General features: G+C 33.6%; 1 long non-coding RNA gene and 1 other non-coding gene across 2 annotated transcripts; one reads left to right on the top strand and one right to left on the bottom strand.

The window, feature by feature from the left end:
- Positions 1-7,160: 7,160 nt before the first annotated feature.
- Positions 7,161-11,205, bottom strand: LOC148573510 (uncharacterized). Its single transcript, XR_015905306.1, has 4 exons — positions 9,865-11,205; positions 9,712-9,766; positions 7,908-8,027; positions 7,161-7,362 (listed from the first exon to the last, which is right to left on the bottom strand). It is a non-coding gene; the product is annotated as an uncharacterized LOC148573510 (long non-coding RNA).
- A 12,854-nt stretch (positions 11,206-24,059) lies between these two features.
- On the top strand, positions 24,060-24,167 carry LOC148573509 (small nucleolar RNA R71). Its single transcript, XR_015906750.1, has one exon. It is a non-coding gene; the product is annotated as a small nucleolar RNA R71 (small nucleolar RNA).
- Positions 24,168-27,773: the final 3,606 nt, after the last annotated feature.

Genomic DNA, 27,773 nt, shown 5'->3' with positions numbered 1-27,773 from the left:
CTAGGTTTTAAGCTACGGAATAGGGGTAAAGGTGTTGAGATTTGAGAAGTGAATGATTAATTCGATGAGATATTGAAGGTGATGAATGAGATGATGATGATGATGATAGATTATGATTGAGATATATGTGACTGGGTAAGAGGCTATGGCATTGTTCACCTGCTCCGGGTATAAGTTGAGAAGCCGAGTAAGATGCGGTGGCATTGTCACTTGCTCCGGGTAAGAGATGAAGAAGAAGAATGATTGAAAGTGATTATGAGGACAATGAGTATGAATGTGAAATGTGAATGTATGTTCTGTTTTGTTTTGTTGCATCACTTTCTCTCTGTTTGTAAAGTGTATCGGGCACTATATCCCATGAGTGTGACGGATACTATATCCCAAGAGTGTGACGTGCACTATATCCCAAGAATGTGGGAGTACTTTACCTTGGGAAGTGTGTCGGGCACTATATCCCATGAGTGTAGTGGGCACTATATCCCAAGAGTGTGGCAGACACTATATCCCAAAAGTGTGGAAACACTTTATCCTAGAAAATGTGGCGGACACTATATCCCATGAGTATGACAGGCACTATATCCCAAGAGTGTGATGAGAACTATATCCCAAGAGTGTGGATGCATGTCAGAGAGACCATATCCGAGTTAGCTACCGAGTATATTGGGTTCTGACAAAGTAACCGACACATGAGCTCACGGCTAGTAAGACAGACATGCATCATGTGCATTTGTATGATTTGTTTGAGTGTGCGTTGTTTTGGTTTGCTTAATTGTTTGGCTGTAATTAATTGCTACTTGTTCTATCTGCTATATTTGCTATCTATACTTGTGCTTTCTTTGTCTGTTTTGCATGTGTTTGCAACTGAGAGATCCCTCATGCTGACGGAGGTGACGCTGAGGGTTGTTCCACCTAGTGTTTTGAAGGTTAGGAGAGGACACTGGAATTGAAGAGTTAGATTATAATTAGGGTCCTGGATAGATTACCAAGAACTTATGGTTTAGTATAATCTTTAAGTTTAATTTTTAAGTGTCGGAGTTCTAGGAATGCCTCTATCTTTTCCGGGACCTTATATATTACCTACGCGGGCTCCTTTACCATGCTGAGAACTCTCAGTTCTCATTCTATACATATTCTGTTGTTTTCAAATGTAGATCGAGAGGCACTTCATTGAGCATTCTGGAGAGTCTTGGAAGCGAATAACTATTTTGGGACTTAGTGTTTGTATTTTGTTTATGTATATATATGTATATAGATTCTTTGCCTTGTATATTTTGTATCTTTACTTTGTCTTTATTTTGGAATGTATATATCTTTACTTTTACTTTACTCCGGCCGGCCTTAGCTTTGCAGGTCGAGTTCGGAACTTGTTATTTATATTTTAGAATTCTGATCCGTATATATGTTTTTAACCTTCCTTTCGATCTTGCATATCTTTCGTAAGTGATGCGATTTTTGTTTCGTTTTTTATTAATTTCTCTTTCAAGGCTCCTAGTTACAACTTCTTTCAATTATATTATATAAGTATTTTTATTTTTAAAGGCCGTAGCGTCTCGCCACCTCTGATTTATGTCCTAGACGTAAAGTTCTGTGTGGTAAGATGTTACATGAGTAAAATATTGGGCAATTATAAAGATGTGAATGAAGTACTAAGCAATTATGTTGTATTTTTTTCAGGATTTATCATGCTTAATTTAACTTACCACAAAAAAAAATTCATTAAAATTCAAGCACACTTTAAAATTTCAAATCTTAAAAATTCAAACATTGTTTTTTAAGTCATCTTTAAATTTTTTTTATTTTAAATAATTTTTCTTCCTATTTTACTTTTTATCTACCAAATATATTTTAAATTATTTTATTTTTAATACAATAATATTCATTTATTAAATTTTAATGATCAAATACGACTAAGAATTTTAATTTTAATTTTGAGCATAATGTATTTTTTTATTCTTAATTTTTGTTATAATAATATAAAGTTAAATAGACTTAAGATTGTAAACTAAAATATAAAATAAAATAAAAATATTTAATTTAGTTATTATCAAACAATATAATCAATAATCATGTAAAACAAAATATGACCTATAAAATGAAAGATATTATGAATGAAAAGTTAATTCATTAAAATAGAAACATTACAGTAAATAATTAATACTAAATGTTAACCAATTAATATTATATAGAACAAATTTAATTTATCTTTACATAATAATATATAAAAATAAATGGTAAAATTAATATTTATCTAAAAACATACTAGTAAAACAAATGATTAATGGTATATATCAATTAAATAATAGTAGAAATAAAAAATTTAATTTATAATTTCACAATATATTTTTTAAAATGATAAGTATAGATATACAATGAATTCTTCATTTATGTTTGTTACTAAAAATGAGATCAAATTATAAATTAGAGTACAGTACTCATAAAAATATATAATAAATACTAAATTATATAAATAAAGATTAATTTTTTTTACTTATCCTCATTTCTTTTAAATCTAACAAACAATAAAATAATTTATTTTTAATAAATGAGTGTATCTTGTAAAAAAATTATTAGACACTCAATTTATAATCTTTATTTTAATTTTAAATGTAGTTTAGTTTAGATTATATTATTATTAGTACTGAATTAGTATTATATTTTTTTTCTTGCTGATATTTATAAATACTAATTATTTTTAGTGTTGCGTCTCTTTCTTTTTTTTTGTATTTATTATAATCCTGCACAAACTAAAATATATATCCAATTTGTAGCGATACAAATTATGTTAATAGTTATGACGTTCTTAATTAGCCACTGTTAAATTATGACAAAGGCTACAAATTTGTTAAAAAATATAAAAATTAATTTTTAGGTTAGGCACGAAAAAAATGTAATAAAATAGTGTAAATTAACGGTGACAAAATAGTGCGACTTAATTACGGAAATATTGTGGCTAAAAAATCTATCAATATTAATTATAAAAAAGACGTGGCTGAAAAGTTCAGCCTGCCCAAATTAGCCACAAATAAATTATGACAAAATAAATTTTTTGTTTTGCTGAACAACATATAGCCATGAGTGTGGGCAATACCCTATAAATCTTGGCTATGTAAAGGTCTCCACGGTTTATAAAACCGTGATTAATAACCCTAAAACCGTACCAAAATGAGAATGCCATACTCTTAATATCCACGGTTCTTTTTTCGTGGCTAATATATGTTAGTTGTGGTTTTATCGAAATTTAGTGGATATATATGTTAGTTGTGGCTAATATATGGTGTAGTGGAGAGAGAGACCAGTTTAGTTGAAAATTAAAGGAATTGAATCGGAGAAAAGGAAGAGAGTAGGTAAGTATGGTCCTAGCCGAAAGAAGCACAAAAGATAGGTCATGAAGACGAGAATGAAGATGAAGATAAATGGTTCTCATTCAATAACCCATAGAACAATGTAGTTTAGGATATTGCTGGCCAGCCAAGATGGTAGACAATAGTGCACGTGAGTATACTCTTAACGTCAAAAGAGACTAATGGAGATTCATGTTTTGAAACTTGAGGGACTTATTTGGTTATTTTATAAAATAAGGGACTGAATTGAAGTATATTGAAAATTTCAGGGATCATTTTGGACATTACCTCATAAATAAGAGCATGTTCCAAAAAAACTTTTAAAAAGATTAGCGTTTTTAATTTACATTGAAAAAAAAAAAAGAATATAATCAAAACTTGATCATTTTAAGCTAAAACTAATTTATAGACATTATTAAGCCTATATATCTATATTTTATTTTTATTTTTAATATTATTTTTAATATTGATTATTTAAAAAAACTGGAAGTTGTAAAAATAGAAAATAAAATTTAGCTTTTCACTGTTTTTTTTTTTCTTTTTTTCCACAAAACTTTAGACAAAAAAAAAAACATTAGAATTTAGAACATAAAATAAAAATTTAAATTAAACAAATTATATTTTGAAACTTATAATTATGAATTGAATTTTTTTATAATTTTAACTAATTAACCATAGGCATGAAATATTGGAAAATATAATATACAAAAGTAACTTTTTAATATATTATAAATAAAATAGATTATCTTGATTCATAAAATCATTTTAAGTTATAGTATCTAATAAGTATAATAGTCAATATTATCCATTATTCAAAAATAAATTCGCGTAGGTAATTGTTTCGTTAAGCTTCGGATACAGTAGAAGTCTTGGCTTTGTATGAAAATTATACTCGTAGAAAAGTTATCAAATTTTACCTACGAGGAACAACCGAATAAACATTGTGATGAATAATTTATGATATTTAAATTACGAAGACATCAAAGTCAAAAAGGCAAAGAAAGGGCACACCGGTGGGTGGGGTTCCTTACCTTTTTATCTATTTATTTATTTTTTATTGTTATCTTTTTTTACTTTATCTTCATTTGATTCTTCCCTTTTAGAAGGAGATTGAGGAGAAAAGAGTTTCAACGGTGAAGAAAATATATACTTTAGTCTCATCATTGATTGTAATGCGTGAAGGAACTTATAATGCAAGTTTTTGACTTGTTAAACATGTTAGAATCAATGAATCGTTGCACAAATATTACAAGTAGTTAAATTTGGTTGTTAACAAATCATGGGACCAAACTTGGTTAGGAATATTGACTTGTTAAGTAGGGTGGCAACATACGCTCTATTCGCGACTACCCGATTCGACTTCACCCGGTCGGATAGAGTTGTCAATTCGATTCGCAGTGGATAGGATAGGGTGCGAGTAGAATGTTTGTGCGGGTTAGGTAGGGTGTGAGTTGAGTCTCAACCCTACCCAACCAACTTGCATCTTATATATTTATATATTATATATTTATATAAAAATATGTTTCAAGTGGATGTTGAACCAAAGATCTTTCACTAAATGTAAATGATCTTTAGTCACTAAAAGAAGATCATTAATTAATAATTTAATTTTTTTTACATAAAAATAAATTCTATTTTAAATTATTATCAAGCTATATAATAATGTTGCATCTTTTTTATAACCTGCAAATAGGGTCAGATACCTACGGATTAAGAACGAATAGGGTTAGAGTTAGAATATTCTCAATCCGCGGATAGAGTAGGGTTGAGTTTATATAAAAATCTCAACTTGCAGGTAGGGTTAGAGTTGGCTCCAAACTCTATCCTACCTTACCTATTGTCATCCCTAATTATTAGATTATGATTTGGGAGAAATATTTAGATACATTTATATTAATTATTATATTTAAGGTATATTATAGTAATAATTAAATATATATAATTAATTAACTATAAATATTTTAAAATATGTGTTTTTTCGAAAATAGAGAAAAGTATTTCTTATGATTTGGTGGTGTTGTATTAATAAGCCTCTATGCAGCATTTAATTTCCACTCTTAATAGCTTCATTTCTTTTAAGGTAGGGGGACATCTTTGGTTTCAGTGTTGTCTCGATGGATCCAATGAAAAAGACATTATAACAAGAAAAAATAACTGTAGTCTACATAACAACTTGAGATTAAATTAAAGTTGCTAAAGCAAATTCTTTATGGCATCATCACAATGATTCATGAACTTCTATGTCTGTGTTCTTTAATCAAATGACTCTTCTTGGAAGCATGTGAAGGCAAAGAGGCTTTAAAACCCCACCAAAACCATAAGAGCATGAATAAAAATAATACCTTATATATTAGTAAAATTCTTATTTAGTTTATGGTATAAATCAATTTCATCTTATATATATAATGTTTTTCTCTAATTTTCTTATATTTTATTAAATTGAATGACTAAGATTTTTTTCTGAAATACAAAATGTTACTTTATAAAGGATGAAAGAATGGTTTTCAACTGATTTTTTTCATTTAATGTTAAATTCTACTGTTGGATTTTTTTGGTTCGACGAATACTTTTGAAATGACAAATTAGTTTATTTTTACCGTTAGATTTTTATTTTAAATTCAACAGTAATATGTGACAGAATTTATTTTTTAAATAAAAGTAAATAATTACTGTCGGATAATTTGCCACAAAAATTGGTAAAATATTAATCATTTTTATAAATTGATATATATTTAAATATATTGTATTTTTATTATTCTGTTATCAATATTTATTTTTAAATCACTATCAAACAAAATAAACAATAAATAGTATTTTTATTAAAATAATAAATTAAAATATACGTAATCAGCAAAGTGTCAATATATGTTTTGTGGTTTTTGTAATTGTTTACAAGCAGTGTTTGGTGTTTGTCTTAATAGACAATAAAAGCACATCTCTTGTTTTCGGTATATATATATATATATATATTATTGCTTAATTTGTCAACAGATTAAAGCTGAATATCAAAGACTTGTTGGATTATTACAACAAATTAAAATCTCTCAATGAAAATGAAAAAGAATTATGATAAATTTTGTAACAGATTTATTTCGTAACTTTAAGGGTTTTGATTCAATTTGGGTAATTATAAATATAATGACGAAGTCAGTTCATTTTTTTTTGGTGAAAATAATTTTTAGTGTAGTTTGGTATGTTCAATTTTATGTTGATGAGATAGTTAAGTTATATGAAATTCCAATGTCAATTATTTTAAATTGTGGACTTCAATTCACCTCTTATATTTTGAAATTTTTTCAGAAAGCATTAGGAACTTGTCTAGATCTTAGCACAACTTTTCATCTTTAATCTGGTGGGCAATTTGTAATACCGTATCACATAAGGCTTTATGCTGCAATCATAAGTCAAAGGTCGAGGCATTATGATGCCTAAATAAAAATTTACATACATAGTATTTTTAAAAATAAAGATATAACTAGGAGCTAGTGAAAGGAGGATAAACAAAAGCAACAATCGTCATCACATGCGAAGCATTGCGTTAGATAAGAAGGCATCGATATACCCAAAAGAGATTACATATATATATATATATATATATATATATATATATGTATGTATGTATGTATGTATGTATATATATATGTATGTATGTATATATATATCCAAAGATAAAATACATAAAGTACTAGTCTTGACCTGCGAAGAAAATGTATATATATATATATATATATATATATATATATATATATATATATATATATATATATATATATCCAAAGATAAAATACATAAAGTACTAGTCTCGACCTGCGAAGAAAATGCTGGCTAGAACATAATACAACCTAAAATATACAAAATACAACCTATTTCTCTAAAATACAGAATCTTTAAGAGGGATATACAAATACATATCCAAAAGTGGAGAATAATACTACGTAATTCAAAATAAATCCAAAAGTAAAATCTTTGCTTTCGCCAAAAGGAGTCCTGCACTTTCAGCGAGGTGCGTCACATTCTATATCTGAAAAATCAACAAAATCCGACAACGGGTTAGAACCCGAAGATTTCCAGTAGAGTAATAGTTTCAAATAGAGACTATGTAAAACTACATGAACCCGCTAGATAATCCTAATCTCCAAACACACCAGATTCAAATCTAGGGTTCTACTAAATCCAAACAGAATCAACATTCTAAACCTCAGTTATATATTTACCTATTGTCTCATTTGTTTTAAGTCATCATCGTCTTTGTTTAGTCTCAAACAATCATTATTATCAAAATTCAATCTCAATAATATCAGTTTGTTCTCAATATCACAGTGTACCGATAGTCATCAATTCAGTTTAGTTAGTAGCAAGCACAGGTAAGAAGTTCAAATATATTCAAGAGCAACTACATCAATTATGACAGTTAGCAGTTAAACAGAAGTAATCACATAGGCAAACTAAATACAATATGCACACTCAACCAATTTCACATGGATGCATATAATGTATGCCTGTCCTACTGACCATGAGCTCACGTATCGGTTAAACTGGCAGAATCCGACAAACCCGATAGCTAACCTGAATATTGTCTCTCTTCTGCACATCCCCAGGAGACATACAATCGAGGGAATGTGTCTTACCACCTTCTCCTGGAGGCAGTCATCAGGGAGAATAATTTGAGAGATTAGTGCCCTACACCTTGCAAATAGAAAAAAAAACATGAAAAAATACATCGAGGGATTAGTGCCCTACCATATTTCGTACATCTAACAAAACATAATCACAGAGAATGCAGATAAACACGCAAGCGGGATAAACCTTTGCCCTTGCTCGGAACCCACGAACAAGAGGGATTAACCACCGTCCTTGATATTTCAGTCATTCAGACCATAATCAGTCAACATTAATATCTTTAATCAATTTCATAATCATAAGATTCATTAATTATAACACATTGTTCAATTTCTAAAGCTTAGATTCATTACCCCTAATTCGTTATTAATTAATCAATTTTATTTTTTTGTGAGCGAGATAAGACCATCATTCTCACCGCAGGCGGGATGAACTACCATCCCCGCAACCATGTCATTCGATTTAACCAAGTATTTATCCGGAAATGAGTTAATTTAATTTATTGGACTTAGCCACACTCTATGAAGAGGTTGAAAACATGTTATCAGACTTTATACGGGGTTTACAAGCTTTCCAAGAAAGCCAAACAGTCAACAATAAAATTTTTTTGAGAAATCAGGACCTGTGTGTACACATCACCCTCGTGCGTACGCACTGACATTACTTGTTGTGCATACACACAACTTGAAATTTCTCTCTCATGCATACGTATCACCCCTTGTGCATATGCACGAATTGCAACACTCATTCTGTGTGGTGTGCACGCATAGTGTTGTGGTGGGCACACTGACTGGTTTTGCTAGTTTTCTGCAACATCTCAGATGTTAGTTTAAAATATCAATTTTTAATCGTTCATAACTTCAAATTTTGTTTTTCTTCATTCTTAAACCATTTAAAATCTCTCTTCATTACCTTTAATTCAGGACAAATTTCATCAAATTCCGAACTCTAAGCGTTAAGTTATGGCCTGTCAAAATTAGTCAAAAACTCATTTTTACCAAAATCGGCATAATGTCATGTTTACCAAAATCGGCATAATGTCATTTTTACCAAAATCTCCAATTTACTTCATTCCAAACCATCACAAAACCATTTCTAGACACCATCAACACCCATTTATCAATATTCAATCACCTTCTAACATTCCAGCCTAATCAACTCAATTTTAACTCAAATAGCAAAAATCATCAAAATATACAACCACAACAAAAATCACAACTCATCAATTATCTATCCACGTATCATTTCAACCACAATTCTCAACATGGTACTTACACCACTTAGGGAATATCTCACTCTATCCCGACCTCTGACCCAATTTTCATATCAAAGCCTCAATAGGCAATCAATCACAACATTTATTCAATCACAATTATATTCAAACTCAATCATGCCAATTTTGCAAATTCACACTATATCTTAACAATTAATCAATCATCAGGCAATCAATTCCATTCAAACTTATCCTAAGAATAATTAACCTAGGTTTTCAAATAATTTTACATAATGTCTACTCGAAACCAAAATTCATATCTTAATGACGGTGGTTTTTCAACCCTTGAATCCTTCTCTTTCCAGTCAAACCAAGTTTGCTCAACACCAACCAAGCCTCAAGACTTGCTCCGCAACCACACCAAGCCCCAAAATCAATCAAGCAACTCTAGCAATTTTAATATCACCAAATTTCACATATATATCAACTTAAAGATCATATAAAATAGAGGTTTAAAAAGGAAAAAAGTCACCTTACCTTATCCCATTCGAAACTTGGGTGGAATCCAACTACAATCCATGCTAAAGCCTCCCTATTATACCAAAATCACAAAATCTCAACACTAATATACCCAAAACACGAATTGAAGAGAAATTTCGAAAATGGCTCAAGGATCTTCAGAGTACTTACCACAAAACTGGTATAGAATCGAAGAGCATAACAAGAGCGACGCGTGATGTGCAAATGGATTTTCGATAAGAGCTACGGATTGAAAGTTACGTAGGTTTAAAGATTGAAGTGAATAGTAAAGTTTAATGTTCTTATCTTCCTCTCTTCTCTCTATCCGCTGCACCCTTTCTCTTTGAAAAGGAAGAATGAGCTGAATCGTTGTTAAGTGTGAGTCTTATAAGCTTTAGGCTTGGGCCCAACATTGACCTGTTTGTGATTTTTGGTCTGTTGACTCTAATTTGGGCTAAAATCTTTAAGATAAGTGTTCGATTTTCTATTCTAAATATTTTTCTTGTTATCTTTACAGTTTTAATTTTCACACATGCTATACTGGATGGATTTAAGCTGGTACAACTAACTTTAACGCCGATACGCATTTTTTCGCAATTAGCTATATATATGCGCTTAAAAATTTATTTTTCGTTTATCTGGATTTTACACAATCAGAGAGGACAATACAAACGATGGAAGACATGTAAAGGTGTTGTGTTCTAGATTTTGGTGGAAATTGGAATAGCTATCTACCTTTGATTGAGTTCTCTTATAATAATAGTCATCAAACTAGCATTTAAATGGCACCATTTGAGACTTTTTATGAAAGAAGATGTATGTCACCTATTGGGTGGTTTGAGGTTGGTGAGGTTAAATTTTTGAGACCAAATTTGGTACATGATGCAATTGAGAAGGTTCACTTAATAAGAGAACGTTTATTAGCAGCTCAGAATAGGCAGAAGGCTTATGTTGATAATAGAAGGCGTAACTTTTTTTAATGAGTGATCAGGTATTTCTTAGAGTGTCAACTATGAAAGGAGTGATGATAAAGTTTGGAAAAAGATGCAAGTTTAGTCCTCGTTACATTGGTCCATTTGAAATTTTGGATAGAATAGATGTAGTTGCTTACCGCTTGGCATTGCCGCCTAAGTTGTGCATGATCCATCCAGTATTTCACGTATCAATGTTGGACAAATATATTCCTGACTCATCTCATATACTTGCACCACAAGCCATAGAGCTAAAGGAGGATTTATTATTTGAAGAGGAACCAATGGCTATAGTTGATTGCCAAGTAAAGAAACTACGTTCTAAAAAAATAGCATCTTTAAAAGTTGTTTGGAAAAATCATTCGAAAGAAGAAGCAACTTGAAAAATTGAAGATGCCATGCACGAGAAATATCCGTATTTATTTGAGTCTGAAGATAATTATCATGGGAGTTCAAAATTCAGGGACCGAATTTCTTAAGGGGGGAAGGAGAATGTAATATCCAAGAGAGAGGGAGAGAGAGGAAGATAATATTCATATTGATAAAGTTCTAGAAATAGAGAAGACTCTATCAATTTTTTAAAAAATTTGGTCAATTAGCTTGTTGAGGAATTTGTCCTAAGTACCAATTATGACTTGATTCAGACTATAACAAATACCATCTTATTTTCTTAACCAAACACTATCTAAGATATTTCTACTCCTAATACAAATTTATTATGATTAAGAGTACTGCCAAAGTTAACAATTATCTTTCTTTTTTTTCCCTCTCGATATATACATAGTTGGTGAGAATTTGATACTCAAGATAAGATGAATAAAGCAGAAAGTACAAACTAAAGATAATTTCAGCATGATTGGCTACTAGATTTATTATATATATTGTTAAAAAATATTTTGGTTAAATATGTTAATCTAATCTTAAAAAAATATAAATATTTTATAAATAAAAAAATGTCATTTTCTCAATCAAATAACATTTATAAATAATTTTCTCTAATCAATTCTTTACTAAATTAGCATTGACGATGAGAGCATTCATATTTAAATATTCATAAATATTCATAACACAGCTAATAAACATTGGGAGTGGAAAAAACATATATTTTGTAAACCTGTAAACAAATTGCATGAAGCTTATATAATATATAGAAAGCAATTTGGTTAATTAATTAATTAATGTGGTGTAGGACCAAAGAATTATGATAACTACTTTTTACTAGTATATTATTATATACAACTTAATTAATTGAGAATGTAAGTTAGTAATTAACTTATCACACTTGGGCACATTGCCATTGACGGACACAAAATGTGAAAATGCACGAAACCTACCATTGTCAGAAACTTTCATGCTGCATGCATGAATTTATAAGATGCCATAACTTGAATTGGCAAGATTAGGATGAAAACCACTAAGATTTCTGTTAACCATCTTAATCAATTCCACAAAAGCATGCTTAAGATCTATCTATAGTGCCTAACTCTTAGAAATCTAGTATTAATATTTGTCATGTACGATTACTAATCAATTAATCAATTAATTAAGTCGAACCCAAATGGTTTATAATTAATAATTGCATATTCCTATACCAGATTTTTATTTAGAATTTATGTCCAATAAGATGATAACTTCGTATTAATTATTATTCTTCCTTCTATATGTGGGGTGTGTTAGGTTCGAGTATGCTTTCATGAGAAACTTTATGTTAACAAGAGAATGATTTTATTTTCCCTTTTCTAACTGTTTGGCTTCACCAGCTGTTCATAACTTTTTGCTAACATAAATTTGACAAATTAAGTGACAGGTAGGTAGTCTAAAAGTTGAAGGATGCATTTCCATTATTGAATCGAGATATATTTCAACAAATTTAAAACCATAAAATGACAGTAAAATAAAGAAAAAAAAATAATAAACTTGTGTAGTAAAATAATGGTGAAATTGAAGTTGTAAATGAAGAGAGAACAAATAAGTTGTTCAATTGTCGGTAACATTTTTTTGACGTATAGTCTGTTGAGGATGTGGTTCATCGTTTAAGGTTTTTTTTTTTTTTTTTTTTTTTTAGAGTACGTAGTTGAAATGAAGTGATGACTCAGTTATAATAACTCAGTTAGAGAGTTCTTTGTTAGAAGCTCTTCAAGGCTTATTATTAGAGCGATCGAGAAAAAGATATATGTGAAATACTCAGCTTAAATCAATAAGTGTTTAAGAGATATATAATATTTTTATGAATATATATTAAATATTAAACATATAAAATAAAATTTATAAAATTTATCACAATTTTTTTTGTTGAAATATAAAAAGTGTCTTTTATAGATTTAAAATTGATAAATAGTATTAATGCTATGATCATTTGATTATTAAGTCAGTAATAATAGTCATTAATTTCGTTAGATACAAACTTAGAAAGACAAATAAAATCTAGACATGACTTATATACCATGTACAGTAAAAATTGAGCTTTAGGATAATGGATTACAACCTTTAGGATTTAAGTGCCGAACATATAATCTAAGCTAAGCTTAGAAAATGAATTAAAATCAATTATAATAACTTGGTTGTAAGATAATATGGATAATGATATGATAAGCGCCTAATCTTAGTTGGGTTCATATATCGGTATATATTCAAAAAATAATTGAATAGTGAGAATTATTTATTTAAAAAAAATTGAATGGTGAGAATTATTTAATTAAGATAATTGTGTGGGAAATAATTTTTGTTTTAGAGCAATTGTTAGTGATATACATGTAGTATTTGATTCTATGCAAGCTGAAAAATTTGAAGATATGTATCTATTAACGATATTAATTGTATGATTTGGAGATATCTTGATAATTTTCTTGGAAAATTTTTCAATCTAAAATAATATATTGATAAATATCTTGTTCACAATAGTGTTTTAATGAATATTTGCTTCATAATAAAATTCATATAATATTATAATATAAACTGAGATAATAAATATGTAAAAAATTACAACTTATATTGAATAAGATATCATGTAAAAAAGAAATTATAGAAATGTATAAAATATATACCTAATAAAAAAGATGGATGTATTATAATTGAAATAGATAATAAACTTTGAAACAAAGAAAAAAAAAACAAAGACAAAAGATGAATCTTCTTTTATTATTTTAGATATATAGAACAATACTACTTATATATACTAAATCTATTACGAATTTCAAAATAGCTATAACAATTAAGGTAGTAAATTTGTAGCTTTTACCTCAACTCAAAAGACCGATATATAATCATAATTTGTAAAATTATAAGACAAAATGTAAACGAGACTCGTAAATTATAAACAAATATAAAATATAAAAAAATTGACAATAAAAAAAAGTAGATTCATAAATAAATCTTAAATGAAATAAAATCACCCTAACCAATAAATAAGTTTCAAATAAACCAAATCACGAATAGTTGACAAAAATTATAACATGTCTAACTCTTCCATAACAAATAAAAACTTACAACAAACTCAGAGCTCACAAGTTCACATGATATATTAAATTTCATAGACCATCCACTTATTTAATTGGGTCAAAAATCACTAATAAGACCTAAAGAATATATTAATATTTCAAGTTCCCAATCAATGCAATTCTTATCTAGTTACTACCTCAAAAAGCAACTCATCCAGTAAGTATTGATGAATGAGTGCAAATTTTACATAAGACTTTTTCACGTAACTTTCAAATAGTACCACGGATCATCCATTAACTCCAAAGAAACACAAAAAAGGACAGAAACGTTAATAATAATAATAAATTTAAAGAAGAAAAAACGGGCATGGTCGTATGGGACAGCATAATAGCATATTCAATCAAACATGCTTCCACAACTAAAATAATGGAGCAGAGAATAAATGGTAAAAGAGATAGAGACATAGAATTATAGCTACCCTATTCTACCCACCGGTTACTGGTGCGGAAATTCTAACCACAAATTAATTGGCAAGTACATCGAATCGTACCAAGTAATATCTCAGGTGAGTGAAGGTCGATATTACGAGAATTGATGGACTAAGCAACAATAGTTAAATGATTTATTTAGTTAGACAAACAGGTAATAGTGTTTGAGAGTTCAAAAAACATTAAACAGAAGACAGACAAATAAATAAGTTAATTGGGAATAAAATATGGAGAAAACAGTTAAGGCTTCAGAGTTATCTATTTTTCGGATTGACTTTTCTTATTAACTATTTTAATTATGCAAGATTTAATTCATAGCAAACTATATGTGACTAGACCCTAATTCCTTAGACCTTTCTAGTTTCCTTTAACTCTCATCAACCGCCAATTCCTTGGTCAATTAATTCCAATTAAGGGGTGAAGTTTAATTCTAGTTATTATGCCACAAAAATCATAATTACCCAAATATAAGAGGATTATATGTCACGTATCCCATTAAGTCCAGATAATTAGAATTTAGGAGAAATTGTTTTCAAGCTGTTGTTAAAGTAAAGAGCTTTTCCAAGTTATACAAGAACTCAATTAGAAAGAGGGTCATACTTCCGTTCCACCCAAATTCATAAGATAAAGAATGAAAACAATTCTTGAAATATAAATCAGTACATGAATTAAAATAGAAAAATAATAGTATCAATCCATACAATAGACAGAGCTCCTAACTTTAACAATAGAGGTTTAGTTGCTCATGGTTCAGAGAGAAAATAATGATTGTAAATTAGGCTGAGGTGGAATGAAAAGTTAACTAATTGGAATTAGAATCCTTAAAAGAGAAGTTTCTTTTCTCTTTTATATCTAATCCTAATTAATTTAAAATCTATTTTCTAAAACTAAAATAATATCTTTTCCTATTTATAAAAATTAAAGTTTAAATTCGAATTAATTACAGCAATCAGCGTTTTCTGCACATGGTGCATGTCACGCGTACGCGTCAGTCACACGTACGCGTCGATGGTCTTCTTCGCGTGTCACGCGCACGGATCAGGTACACGCATGCGTCGCTGTGCAACTTCGCTTTTCACGCGTACGCGTCAGGTACGCGCACGCGTCGCCATGGAAAGCTCCAAATCACGCGCACGCGTCAGGTACGCGCACGCGTCGCTCCTCGCTGTCATCTCCTTTAATTCGTGTGCTGATTCCATTTGTGCAAGCTTCCTCTCTATCCTCTAAGCCATTCCTGCCCTATATAGCCTTCTTCTCTTTTTCTGCGGAAGCTCCATCAAATCCAACCGAATGCTACTTAAAATAAACAGAATTGCACAAGACTCAAAGTAGCATCCATAGTGGGCTAAAAGATAATTAATTCTTAATTAAACTCAACAAATTAAATACAAATTCACTAGGAAAAGATAGGAAAGATGCTCATGCATCACAACACCAAACTTGAATTGTTGCTTGTCCTCAAGCAACCAAAATTAGTACATGATTAAGATGTGAATTTGCATGAGAATAAGAGTTCACTTATGCTCATGTCTCTTCTTGAAGTGGGGTTTACAATTGCAATCCTGAATAGTTTTTGGCATCTCACTCTCCTTTGAGTCAGAGGAATGTCAATGTCATTCGGAATTAGAATCCAGATCATATTATGAATTCTCTGATCTTTTGTAACTCAATTTAACCCTTGAACACAACAATTTTTTTTCTTTGGTGCTTTGCACCTTGAACCTAGCCGTGACTTTAAATGTTTTGTTTCAAGCTTCACTTGACACAGAAACACCACAAGCACTTAACTGGAGAACTTCTTTTGAAGTTTTGGTTTTTCTTTCAGCTACTCCCAGACAGTGGTGCTCAAAGCCTTTGGCATACTCTCCTACTTGCAATTGATCTCGACTCTAAATGTTTTGTCTCAAGGATTACTTGACACAAGAACACCACAAGCATATAACTAGGAAAACAACTCTTTGAGCTTTTAATCATGTCTGACCTCCCTAGTCATTGATGCTCAGAGCCTTGGACCTTGCTTTTATATACTAAATTTTTTTTTTGCTGTTTCTTTTGCTTCAAGGATTAAATTTTTGTTTTTTTTCAGAGATGTCATAATAATTCTCTAAATCCCTGTTCCTTGTACATTAACATTCTTTGGTTCAAATTTAAATATGCACTGTTTATGTCATGCATTCAGAGTCACAAAAAATACCACCACATTTGAATAAATGAGACTACTCTAAGAAAAATTAAACTCAATTTCTCATGCACTACAGCTTTTCTTCTTTCTTTTTGATTTCAAGTTCAGTGGGCAATACATGAGACACTTTTCAGAATTAAAAACGACTAACAGAATAAAAATAACTAATTTACTAGAACCTAAGAATTGAAATAACAAAGGATCATGCAGAAACCAAGTAAAATAGCGGAAAACAGGAATATAACATAATATGAACGGGAGAAAATATAGAATGAAAGGAACTCAACCACCTCAGTTATCCTAGTGGCCGTCTCATTCTTCAGGCTGTGCTCCTCCGTAAAGGTGATTCGCCTCCCTTTGGTGCCATAAACAGAAAAGTTACAAGCGAAGCGACACAACACCAAACTTAAAGGTTTGCTTGTCCTCAAGCAAAGAAGAACTGAAAACAGAGAGGGACATAAAAAAACATAAAAAAATAGTATGATGAAAGAAGAATAAAAGGATAAAATAACAAGAGAGAATTAGGATTTGGGAGGGAAAGAGAATGAAAAACTAGGCGGCGAACTAGTGGAGTTGTGCGGCGCATGCGACGCGTACGCGTACAGCATGCGTACGTGTCGGTCGCCCGATTTTGAAAGTGACACGTAAGTGTCTGGCATGCGTACACGTGCCCTTAGATTGTGCGAATCGCGCGAAGGTGGACAACTCTCTGCTCGCGTGGCCTGGGAACCAAAATTTTCAGATGACGCGTGATAGGACTTGTGCTCCCAACACCATTCCAGCCCCACACCATCATAACTCTCTGGCCATACACCCATTTATGCCGTTTTTCAGGGTCACGCATATGCGTCAGGGATGCGCACGTGGTGCACGAAATTGTGATCATCAACAATGGCACCAAAGGACTTGGAGCTCTCAAACGTGAATCACACTTTGTCACAATTCCGCACAACTAACCAGCAAGTGCACTGGGTCATCCAAGTAATACCTTACGTGAGTAAGGGTCGATCCCACAGAGATTGTCGGCTTGAAGCAAGCTATAGTCACCTTGTAAATCTCAGTCAAGTGGATTCAGACGGTGGTGGAGAATTGATAATTAAAAGATAAATAAAACATAAACTAAAGATAGAGATACTTATGTAATTCTTTGGTTGGAATTTCAGATAAGCGTATGAAGATGCTTTGTTCCTCCTGAACCTCTGCTTTCCTATTGCCTTCTTCCAATCATTCATACTCCTTTCCATGGCGAGCTTTATGTTGGGCATCACCGTTGTCAATGGCTACTTCCCGTCCTCTCAGTGAAAATGTTCTACGCACGCTGTCACCGCACGGCTAATCATTTGTCGGTTCTCGATCATGTTGGAATAGGATCCATTGATCCTTTTGCATCTGTCACACACCCAACAATCGCGAGTTTGAAGCTCGTCACAGTCATCCCTTTCTAGATCCTACTCAGAATACCATAGACAAGGTTTAGATGTTCCGGATCTCAGGAATGGCCACCAATAATTCTAGCCTATACCACAAAGGTTCCAATCTTAGATTAGAAATCCAAGAGATACACATTCAAGCTTGTTTGCATGTAGAACGGAAGTGGTTGTCAGTCACGCGTTCATAGGTGAGAATGGTGATGAGTGTCACATAATCATCACATTCATCATGTTCTTGGGTGCGAATGAATATCTTGGAGAAGAAATAGACTTGAGTTGAATAGAAAAACAGTAGTACTTTGCATTAATTCATGAAGAACAGCAGAGCTCCACACCTTAATCTATGGTGTGTAGAAACTCCACCGTCGAAAATACAAAAGTGATAATGGAGATCATTGGCTTCGGCCCCAGAGAGGGAACCAGAAGAACCAAGATGAAAATACAATAGTAAAAGGTCCTATATATAGAACTAGTAGCCTAGGGTTTATAGAAATAAGTAATTAATGCAGAAATCTTCTTCCGGGCCCACTTGGTGTGTCCTTGGGCTGAGCATTGAAGCTTTCATGTGTACAGACTTTTCTTGGAGTTAAACGCCAGATTTTGTGCCAGTTTGGGCGTTTAACTCCAGTTTTTGTGCCAGTTCTGGCGTTAAACACCAGAATTCTTGAGCTGACTTGGAACGCATGTTTGGGCCATCAAATCTTGGGTAAAGTATGGACTATTATATATTTCTGGAAAGCCCAAGATGTCTACTTTCCAACGCAATTGAGAGCGCGCAAATTGGACTTTTGTAGCTCCAGAAAATCCACTTTGAATGCAGGGAGGTCAGAATCCAACAGCATCTGCAGTCCTTTTTTAGCCTCTGAATCAGATTTTTGCTCCGGTCCCTCAATTTCAGCCAGAAAATACCTGAAATCACAGAAAAACACAAAAACTCATAGTAAAGTCTAGAAATGTGATTTTTATTTAAAAACTAATAAAAATATAATAAAAACTAATAAAAATATACTAAAAACATACTAAAAATAATGCCAAAAAGCGTATAAATTATCCGCTCATCACAACACCAAACTTAAATTGTTGCTTGTCCCCAAGCAACTGAAAATCCTATAAGATAAAAAGAATAGAATGTACAATGAATTCCAAAAACATCTATGAAGATCAGTATTAATTAGATGAGCGGGGCTTTTAGCTTTTTGCTTCTGAACAGTTTTGGCATCTCACTTTATCCCTTGAAGTTCAGAATGATTGGCATCTATAGGAACTCAGAATCCAGATAGTGTTATTGATTCTCCTAGTTAAGTATGTTGATTCTTGAACATAGCTACTTTATGAGTCTTGGCCATGACCTAAAGCATTTTGTTTTCCAGTATTACCATCGGATACATAAATGCCACAAATACATAACTGGGTGAACCTTTTCAGATTGTGACTCAGCTTTGCTAGAGTCCCCAATTAGAGGTGTCCAGAGCTCTTAAGCACACTCTTTTTACTTTTGGACCACGACTTTAACCGCTCAGTCTCAAGTTTTCACTTGACACCTTCACACCACAAGCACATGGTTAGGGACAGCTTGGTTTAGCCGCTTAGGCCAGGAATTTATTCCTGTGGGCCCTCCTATCCACTGATGCTCAAAGCCTTGGATCCTTTTTATCACCCTTGCCTTTTGATTTAAAGGGGTATTGGCTTTTTCTGCTTGCTTTTCTTTTTTTCTTTCTTTTTCTTTTTTTTTCTTTTTTTTCGCATATATCTTTTTTTCTGCAAGCTTTTCACTGCTTTTTCTTGCTTCAAGAATCAATTTTATGATTTTTCAAATTATCAAATAACATTTCTCCTTTTCCATCATTCTTTCAAGAGCCAACAATTTTAACATTCATAAACAATCAAATTAAAAAATATGCACTGTTCAAGCATTCATTCAGAAAAATAATAGTATTGCCACCACATGAAAATAATTAAACTGTTTTAAAAATTGAAATTCATGCACTTCTTTTTCTTTTTCAATTAAAAACATTTTTCATTTAAGAAAGGTGATGGATTCATTTTCATAGATTTAAGGCATAGATATTTAGACACTAATGATCATGTAATAAAGACACAAACATAGATAAACATAAGCATAAAAATTCGAAAAACAGGAAAATAAAGAACAAGGAAATTAAAGAACGGGTCCACCTTAGTGATGGCGGCTTGTTCTTCCTCTTGAAGATCTTATGGAGTGCTTGAGCTCCTCAATGTATCTTCCTTGCCTTTGTTGCTCCTCTCTCATGGTCCTTTGGTCTTCTCTAATTTCATGGAGGAGGATGGAATGCTCTTGGTGCTCTACCCTTAGTTGTCCCATGTTGGAACTTAATTCTCCTAGGGAGGTGTTGATTTGCTCCCAATAGTTTTGTGGAGGAAAATGCATCCCTTGAGGCATCTCAGAGATTTCATGATGAGGAGTTTCCTCATGCTCTTGTCCATGAGTGGGATCTCTTGTTTGCTCCATCCTTTTCTTAGTGATGGGTTTATCCTCATCAATGAGAATGTCTCCCTCTATGTCAATTCCAACTGAATTGCAGAGGTGACAAATGAGGTGAGGGAAGGCTAACCTTGCCACAGTAGAGGACTTTTCCGCTACCTTATAGAGTTCTTGGGATATAACCTCATGAACTTCTACTTCCTCTCTAATCATGATGCTATGGATCATGATAGCCCAGTCTATAGTAACTTCAGACCGGTTGCTAGTGGGAATGATTGAGCGTTGGATAAACTCCAACCATCCCCTGGCCACGGGCTTGAGGTCATGCCTTCTTAGTTGAACCGACTTTCCTCTTGAATCTCTCTTCCATTGAGCGCCCTCTTCACAGATGTCCATGAGGACTTGGTCCAACCTTTGATCAAAGTTGACCCTTCTAGTGTATGGGTGTGCATCTCCTTGCATCATAGGCAAGTTGAATGCCAACCTTACATTTTCCGGACTAAAGTCTAAGTATTTTCCTCGGACCATTGTAAGCCAATTCTTAGGGTCCGGGTTCACACTTTGATCATGGTTCTTGGTGATCCATGCATTGGCATAGAACTCTTGAACCATTAAGATCCCGACTTGTTGAATGGGGTTGGTGAGAATTTCCCAACCTCTTCTTCGGATCTCATGTCGAATCTCCGGATACTCATTCTTTTTGAGCTTAAAAGGGACCTTGGGGATCACCTTCTTCTTGGCCACAACTTCATAGAAGTGGTCTTGATGCACCCTTGAGAGGAATCTCTCCATCTCCCATGACTCGGAGGTGGAAGCTTTTGCATTCCCTTTCCTCTTTCTAGAGGTTTCTCTGGCCTTAGGTGCCATAAATGGTTATGGAAAAACAAAAAGCAACGCTTTTACCACACCAAACTTAGAAGGTTTGCTCGTCCTCGAGCAAAAGAAGAAAGAAGAGAGTAGAAGAAGAAGAAATAGAGGAGATGGAGGGGGCTTAGTATTTCGGCCAAGGGGGAGAAGTAGTGTGTATGTTGTGTGAAAATGAAGGAGTGAAGATAGGCTTATATAGGAGTGGAGAAGGGGGGAGTATGGTTTGGCCATTATGGGTGGGTTTGGGAGGGAATGTGGTTTGAATTTGAATAGTGAGGTAGGTGGGGTTTTATGAAGGATGGATGTGAGTGGTGAAAAGAATGGTGGGATTTGATAGGTGAGGGGTTTTTGGGGAAGAGGTATTGAGGTGATTGGTGAATGGGTGAAGAAGAGAGAGAGAGAGGTGGGGTGGGTGGGGATCCTGTGGGGTCCACAGATCCTGAGGTGTCAAGGATATCTCATCCCTGCACCAAGTGGCGTGCAAAAATGCCCCTTGCTGCCAATTCTGGCGTTAACGCGAGTCTGGTGCCCATTTCTGGCGTTAAATGCCCAGAATGGTGCCAGACTGGGCATTTAACGCCCATTCTGCTACCCTTACTGGCGTTTAAACGCCAGTAAGTTTCTCCTCCAGGGTGTTCTGTTTTTAATTCTGTTTTTCCTTTTGTTTTTGCTTTTTCAATTGTTTTTGTGACTTCACATGATCATCAACCTACAGAAAACATGAAATAACAAAAGAAAATAGAAATTTAACATAGAACAGTAAAGATTGGGTTGCCTCCCAACAAGCACTTTTTTAATGTCAATAGCTTGACAGTGGGCTCTCATGGAGCCTCACAGATGTTCAAAGCAATGTTGGAACCTCCCAACACCAAACTTAGAGTTTGAATGTGGGGGTTCAACACCAAACTTAAAGTTTGGTTGTAGCTTTCCAATACCAAACTTAGAGTTTGACTGTGGGGGCTTTGTTTGACTCTGTATTGAGAGAAGCTCTTCATGCTTCCTCTCCATGGTTACAGAGGGATATCCTTGAGCTTTAAACACAAGGGAGTCTTTATTTACTTGAATGATCAATTCTCCTCCGTCAACATCAATCACAACTTTTGCTGTGGCTAGGAAGGGTCTGCCAAGGATGATGGATTCATCCATACACTTCCCAGTCTCTAGGATTATAAAATCAGCAGGAATGTAATGGTCTTCAACTTTTACCAAGACATCCTCTACAAGTCCATAAGCCTGTTTCTTTGAATTGTCTGCCATCTCTAGTGAGATTCTAGCAGTTTGTACCTCAATGATCCCTAGCTTCTCCATTACAGAGAGAGGCATAAGGTTTATACTTGACCCCAGGTCACACAGAGCCTTCTCAAAGGTCATGGTGCCTATGGTACAAGGGATTGAGAATTTTCCAGGGTCTTGTCTCTTCAGAGGTAATTTCTGCCTAGTCAAGTCATCCAGTTCTTTGATGAGCAATTGAGGTTCATCCTCCCAAGTCTCATTACCAAACAACCTGGCATTTAGCTTCATGATTGCTCCAAGGTACTTAGCAACTTGCTCTTCAGTAACATCTTCATCCTCTTCAGAGGAAGAATACTCATCAGAGCTCATGAATGGCAGAAGTAAATTCAATAGAATCTCTATGGTCTCTGTGTGAGCCTCAAATTCCCATGGTTCCTCATCAGGGAACTTTATGGAGGCCAGTGGACGTCCATTGAGGTCTTCCTCAGTGGAGATCACTGCCTCTTCCTCCTCTCCAGATTCAGCCATGTGAGACGTGTTTATGGCCTTGCACTCTTTCTTTGAATTTTCTTCTGTACTGCCTGGGAGAGTACTAGGAGGGAGTTCAGTAATTTTCTTACTCAGCTGACCCACTTGTGCCTACAAATTTCTAATGGAGGACCTTGTTTCAGTCATAAAACTTTGAGTGGTTTTGATTAGATCAGAGACAATGGCTGCTAAGTCAGAGTGGCTTTGCTTAGAATTCTCTGTCTGTTGCTGAGAAGATGATGGAAAAGGCTTGCTATTGCTAAACCTGTTTCTTCCACCATTATTGTTGTTGAAATCTTGTTGAGCTCTCTGTTGATCCTTCCATGAGAGATTTGGATAATTTCTCCATGAAGGATTGTAGGTGTTTCCATAGGGTTCTCCCATGTAATTCACCTCTTCTATTGCTGGGTTCTCAGGATCATAAGCTTCTTCATCAGAGGAAGCTTCCTTAGTACTGCCTGTTGCTGCTTGCAGTCTAGACAGACTCTGAGAAAACATATTGACTTGTTGGGTCAATATTTTATTCTGAGCCAGTATGGCATTCATAGTATCAATCTCAAGAACTCCTTTCTTCTGATTTGTCCCATTATTCACAGGGTTCCTTTCAGAAGTGTACATGAATTGGTTATTTGCAACTATCTTTATGAGTTCCTGAGCTTCTGCATGCGTCTTCTTCAGATGAAGAGATCCTCCAGCAGAGCTGTCCAATGACATCTTGGACAGTTCAGACAGACCATCATAGAAGATTCCTATGATACTCCATTCTGAAAGCATGTCAGAAGGGCACCTTCTGATCAATTGCTTGTATCTTTCCCAAGCTTCATAGAGGGATTCACCTTCCTTCTGTCTGAAATTTTGGACTTCCACTCTAAGCTTGCTCAATTTTTGAGGTGGAAATAACTTTGCCAAGAAGGCATTGACTAGCTTTTCCCAAGAGTTCATGCTTTCTTTAGGTTGTGAGTCCAACCATGTCCTAGCTCTGTTTCTTACAGCAAAAGGGAAGAGCATAAGTCTGTAGACCTCAGGATCAACCCCATTGGTCTTGACAGTGTCACAGATTTACAAGAATTCAGCTAAGAACTGATGAGGATCTTCCAATGGAAGTCCATAAAATTTGCAATTCTGTTGCATTAGAGAAACTAATTGAGGCTTAAGCTCAAAGTTGTTTGCTCCAATGGCAGGGATTGAGATGCTTCTCCCATAGAAGTCAGGAGTAGGTGCAGTAAAGTCACCAAGCACCTTCCTTGCATTGTTGGCATTGTTGTTGTTTTCAGCTGCCATGGCTTTTTCTTGTTTGAAAAGCTCTGTTAGGTCCTCTACAGAGAGTTGTACTTTAGCTTCTCTTAGCTTTTGCTTTAAGGTCCTTTCAGGTTTAGGATCAGCCTCAACAAGAATGCTTTTGTCCTTGCTCCTACTCATATGAAAGAGAAGAGAACAAGAAAGTATGAAATCCTCTATGTTACAGTATAGAGATTCTTTGAAGTGTCAGAGGAAAAGAAGAATAAAAGGAGAAGGTAGATAGAAGAGAATTCGAACTTATCAAGAAGGATAGAGTTCGAATTGCACCTTGAAGAGGAGTGTTAGTCCCTTAAATAGAAGGATGTGAGAAGAGGGGAAGAATTTTCGAAATTAAAGTAAAAGATTTTGAAATAATTAAAAGAAATTTTGAAAATTTGATTGATGATTTTCGAAAACTAAAATTGGGAAAGAAATAAAGTGATTTTTGAAAAAGATTTTGAAATTAGAAATTAAAAAGATATGATTAAAAATTAATTTTGAAAAAGATGTGATTGAAAAGATATGATTGAGAAGATATGATTGAAGATTAAATTTAAAAAGAGAAAGTTAAAATTAAAGTTGATTACTTGACTAACAAGAAATTAGAAGATATGATTCTAGAATTAAAACTTTTGATTCTTTCTTAATAGGCAAGTAACAACTAGAAAATTTTGAATTAAATTATTAATTGTAGCAAGGATTTTTGAAAATAGTAATAAATAAAAAAATTTGAAAAGAAATTGATTTTGAAAAGATATGATTGAAAAGATATGATTTGAAAAAGATTTGATTTTGAAAAATTATGAAAATTTGAAAAAGATTTGAATTAAAAACAAAATCTTCCCTCTTGTGTCATCCTGGCGTTAAACGCCCAGAATGGCATCTATTCTGGCGTTTAACGCCCAAAATCCTACCTTTTTGGGCGTTAAACGCCCAGCCAGGCACCCTGGCTGGCGTTTAAACACCAGTTTTCCTTCTTCACTGGGCGTTTTGAACGCCCAGCTTTTTCTGTTTAATTCCTCTGCTGAATATTCTGAATCTTTAATTCTCTGTATTATTAACTTGAAAAGACACAATTTTGAAAATATTTTTGAATTTTTAATGATGAGAAACAATAAAAATGCAACTAAGATCAAATAAACAATGCATGCAAGACACCAAACTTAAAAATTGACACTAAGATACATAAAATATTTTTGATTTTTATGATTTTAAATTTTTTTTGTGATTTTTTGAAAATTATATAGAAAAGAGAATAAAGAGATTCAAAACTTTTTAATAAGAATTCCAGGAATCATACAATGTTAGTCTAAATCTTCAGTTTAAAAAGATTAGACATGGCTGGCCAAGCTTCAGCAGGACATTACATTCAGCAGCTAAATTGATGAGAATCAATCAGCTTTTGTGATGATAAGAACATCACCTTGAAACTCTAGAATTCATTCTTAAAAATTCTGAAAAATAAAAAGAAAAGTACCTAATCTAAGCAACAAGATGAACCGTCAGTTGTCCAAACTCGAACAATCCCCGGCAACGGCGCCAAAAACTTAGTTCACGAAATTGTGATCATTAACAATGGCGCCAAAGGACTTGGATCTCTCAAACGTGAATCACACTTTGTCACAATTTCGCACAACTAACCAGCAAGTGCACTGGGTCGTCCAAGTAATACCTTACGTGAGTAAGGGTCGATCCCACGGAGATTGTCGGCTTGAAGCAAGCTATGGTCACCTTGTAAATCTCAGTCAGGCAGATTCAGATGGTGATGGAGAATTGATAATTAAAAGATAAATAAAACATAAACTAAAGATAGAGATACTTATGTAATTCTCTGGTTGGAATTTCAGATAAGCATAAGAAGATGCTTTGTTTCTCCTGAACCTCTGCTTTTCTATTGCCTTCTTCCAATCATTCATACTCCTTTCCATGGCAAGCTTTATGTTGGGCATCACCGTTGTCAATGGCTACTTCCCATCCTCTCAGTGAAAATGTTCTACGCACGCTGTCACCGCACGGCTAATCATCTGTCGGTTCTCGATCATGTTGGAATAGGATCCATTGATCCTTTTGCATCTGTCACATGCCCAACAATCGCGAGTTTGAAGCTCGTCACAGTCATCCCTTTCTAGATCCTACTCAGAATACCACAGACAAGGTTTAGACATTCCGGATCTCAGGAATGGCCGCCAATAATTCTAGCTTATACCACGAAGGTTCCAATCTTAGATTAGAAACTCAAGAGATACACATTCAAGCTTGTTTGCATGTAGAATGGAAGTGGTTGTCAGTCACGCATTCATAGGTGAGAATGGTGATGAGTGTCACATAATCATCACATTCATCATGTTCTTGGGTGCGAATGAATATCTTGGAGAAGAAATAGACTTGAGTTGAATAGAAAAACAGTAGTACTTTGCATTAATTCATGAAGAACAACAGAGCTCCACACCTTAATCTATGGTGTGTACAAACTCCACCGTCGAAAATACAAAAGTGATAATGGAGATCATTGGCTTCGGCCCCAGAGAGGGAACTAGAAGAACCAAGATGAAAATACAATAGTAAAAGGTCCTATTTATAGAGAACTAGTAGCCTTGGGTTTACAGAAATAAGTAATTAATGCAGAAATCTTCTTCCGGGCCCACTTGGTGTGTGCTTGGGCTGAGTATTGAAGCTTTCATGTGTAGAGACTTTTCTTGGAGTTAAACGCCAGCTTTTGTGCCAGTTTGGGCGTTAAACGCCAGAATTCTTGAGCTGACTTGGAATGCCTGTTTGGGCCATCAAATCTCGGGAAAAGTATGGACTATTATATATTGCTGGAAAGTCTAGGATATCTACTTTCCAACGCGATTGAGAGCGTGCCAATTGGACTTCTGTAGGTCCAGAAAATCCACTTTGAGTGCAGGGAGGTCAGAATCCAACAGCATCTGCAGTCCTTTTTCAGTCTCTGAATCAGATTTTTGCTCCGGTCCCTCAATTTCAGCCAGAAAATACCTGAAATCACAGAAAAACACACAAACTCATAGTAAAGTCCAGAAATGTGATTTTTATTTAAAAACTAATAAAAATATAATAAAAACTAATTAAAATATACTAAAAACATACTAAAAACAATGCCAAAAAGCATATAAATTATCCGCTCATCAGCACGCGTGGATGACTAAAAGCGCAAACGACGCACATGCATGAGGTACGCGTACGCGT

The sequence above is a fragment of the Arachis ipaensis genome, chromosome B2, assembly GCF_059453495.1.
Source record: "Arachis ipaensis isolate K30076 ecotype BB chromosome B2, ASM5945349v1, whole genome shotgun sequence".
Taxonomy (NCBI): Eukaryota; Viridiplantae; Streptophyta; class Magnoliopsida; order Fabales; family Fabaceae; genus Arachis; species Arachis ipaensis.
Note: the sequence above shows the minus strand (reverse complement) of the source record. Positions and strands in the feature narration are given on the sequence as shown.